The 2630-nt window shown below is 58.5% G+C and overlaps 1 protein-coding gene across 2 annotated transcripts in view; it reads right to left on the reverse strand.

Moving 5' to 3' along the window:
* The window catches only part of BAK1 (BCL2 antagonist/killer 1), a 7793-nt gene extending 5163 nt beyond the window's left edge, over positions 1-2630 (reverse strand). The window contains exon 1 of one of the 2 annotated variants that reach the window (XM_032253419.1): positions 2348-2630. The gene's annotated coding sequence lies outside the window, so the exon portion shown is untranslated. Of the gene's footprint in view, positions 1-1283; positions 1485-2347 lie in introns of those variants that run through there. The other variant, XM_032253420.1, reaches the window with a different exon arrangement.

Consider the following 2630-nt stretch of genomic DNA (forward strand, 5'->3'; position numbering starts at 1 on the left):
CCTCCTGAGTAACTGGGATTACAGGCACGTACCATCACGCCTGGCTAATTTTTTTAATTTTTAGTAGAGACGTGGTTTCTCCACGTTGATCAGGCTGGTCTCGATTTCCCGACCTCATGTGATGGGCCCGCCTTGGCCTCTCTAAGTGCTGGGATTACAGGTTGAGCCACCGCGCTGGCCTCTGAGACTTTTTATTCTTTTTTTTTTTTTTTTTTTTTTTTTTTTGAGACAGAGTTTCACTCATGTTACCCAGGCTGGAGTGCAATGGCGCGATCTCGGCTCACCGCAACCTCCGCCTCCTGGGTTCAGGCAATTCTCCTGCCTCAACCTCCTGAGTAGCTGGGATTACAGGCACGTGCCACCATGCCCAGCTAATTTTTTGTATTTTTAGTAGAGACGGGGTTTCACCAAGTTGACCAGGATGGTCTCGATCTCTTGACCTCGTGATCCACCCGCCTCGGCCTCCCACAGTGCTGGGATTACAGGCTTGAGCCACCGCGCCCGGCCGAGACTTTTTATTCTTACTCCAGCTTGGGTCCCAGTGAAGTCTGCTGGGAGGAAACAACTTTCTGAGCACTTCACTGGCGCCCCCTCGAGGGAGACAGGGTAAAAAGGCGGAGCAGCCAAGGGCAGACGGAGGTATCTGCACCGTTGAGGAGGCTGTGGCTGTAGCAGTGCCCGCTGGCTCTCAAGTTCATGCCACTCCTGGGACAAGAGCCTGGGGTTCTTTAGCTGTTTCCGGGGGCCTCCTGCACCCCACCCAGCATGGGCTTATTGCAAGCGTGCCACCACCCAGCCAATGGCCCATCAAGGCCGCCCTCGGAGGCCCCACTTCCCTCTGGCCGGCCAGAACGCACCTGGTTTTTAACTCAGGCCTGTTAGCCGCAAACATTTCCTGAGAGCCTAAGATATACTCTCCCACTTAGGAGCGCCCTGTGGGTGGTGAACATTCAAAACTCACATGAACCCAGCAGGGTGAGCACCAGCATGCCCACTTTACAGACAGGAAAAGTGAGGCGCAAAGAGGCGAGTGCCCGAGGTCACATCATTAGTCATGGAAAGTCAGGTTGTTTGTCTGAATCTCCATGAGTCCGAGTACTCAACACGCATTTGAGGTTTACTTTCTAGTCTGTGGACCTCAGAGGGTGTCCTTTTCTGGGGCAACTTTCCCTGTTTACCTCCTGCCTGTGCCTTCCCCAGCAGTGAGGCGAGGAAGCCCTCAGGATCAGGGCCTTCTTTGAAGTCCCCCAACCTGCCTCAGCCCACGTACTCCCACCACACACCTGGTCTTCTGTCCCCAGCCCCAACCTGTGTGACCCCTCATCAGAGCCAGTGTTTCCTGGATGTCAGCTGTTTCACTTTCAGTTTGCACCCCTTCCGGAGCCCCATTTCCCCAGGGAGCCTCCAGCCCTCAGAAGGAAAGCGCCTTCCTCCTATTCCAAAGGGAGGGGAGGTGCAGCCCCACCCTGGGTCAAGCACAGCCCTACCCCATCCCCATACCCCGGGCCTGGGGACTTTCTCCTACCCCTTCCGCTCAGGCCTGGGACTGTTTTCGAAAGTGCCCCAAGAGCTCTCAAGAAGGGTGGAGGAGGGCTGGACCACCTGTGCCCTTACCCCCACTCATCGCTCTCCCGGACAGGGCCAGGGCGAAGGCAGACCCTCCTCTCCCCCACTTCTGGGGGCTAGGCCTTGTTAAAACAGACCTTTGCTTGCCCCACACCCCCATAGCTCCTTCCAAAATAAGATACCCTTTCCTTTTCCCCAGTCCCCAGAACCCAGCACCCCCAGGACAGCAGGGCCAGAGGATGCTGACCGCACCCCCAACTCCGTTTACCAACACCCCAGGCTCCCAAGGGGGGCAGGTAGAGCCTCAGAACACCCTCCAAGGCCAGCAACCGATGGCGACCCAGGCCTATCTCTGATCCTCCATCCAGGTGGCCTAACTTCCCCGCGAGGGGAGCCACCCCCAACTTCCTGGGCTTGCTGGGTCCTGATGAACGTCTCCCAGGGACACAGGCCTGGCCGGGCCCTGGATCCAGCCTAGGGGTGTCGGGCAGCAGGAAGCGCTGAGAAAGTTCTCTCTCTGTCCTTGACCTTGGCTCTGACCTCTACTCCCATCTCCCAGACAGTTAAAGGACCCACTTCTCTGGCATCCAGGGCTGGAGCAAGAGGGGAAGCTGTGAGGGGCAGCCAGAGGGAGGCAAGGCACGATCAGACCCCCAGCAGGGGCGGCGGACCTGCCCAGGCAAGGCTTGAGCTCCCACCCAGCTCCCAGCGGACTCTGTGCCCCACCCTGGGGCTGGAGCTGCTGAGATCTGGGAGGGTGGGCAGGACCCTTCCAGCTTACCTGCCGGGATCCTGGCTGAACCCGGGTGGCTCAGCAGGGTGGAGATGGAACTCCCAAGGGGCTGGCGGCTGCTGATCCCAGGGGCTGAGTGGGAGGCAGGCTTCCAGGAACGGGCGTCAGTGCATTCCTGGTATCTGGATGTAGCCTATGCTTGTCCCTGTGTGGCCTGAGGGACCCGCAAGACTCCAGTGATCATAGAGGTGCCAGCTGCACCGGCTTCAATCAGCTCCCTCTAGAGGAAGTTGCTCTGTGGCCGCCGGATGCAGAGGCGGGCCGAAAGCAG

Source organism: Sapajus apella, unplaced genomic scaffold (genome assembly GCF_009761245.1).
Source record: "Sapajus apella isolate SASKATOON/1434 unplaced genomic scaffold, GSC_monkey_1.0 scaffold83, whole genome shotgun sequence".
NCBI classification, from domain to species: Eukaryota; Metazoa; Chordata; class Mammalia; order Primates; family Cebidae; genus Sapajus; species Sapajus apella.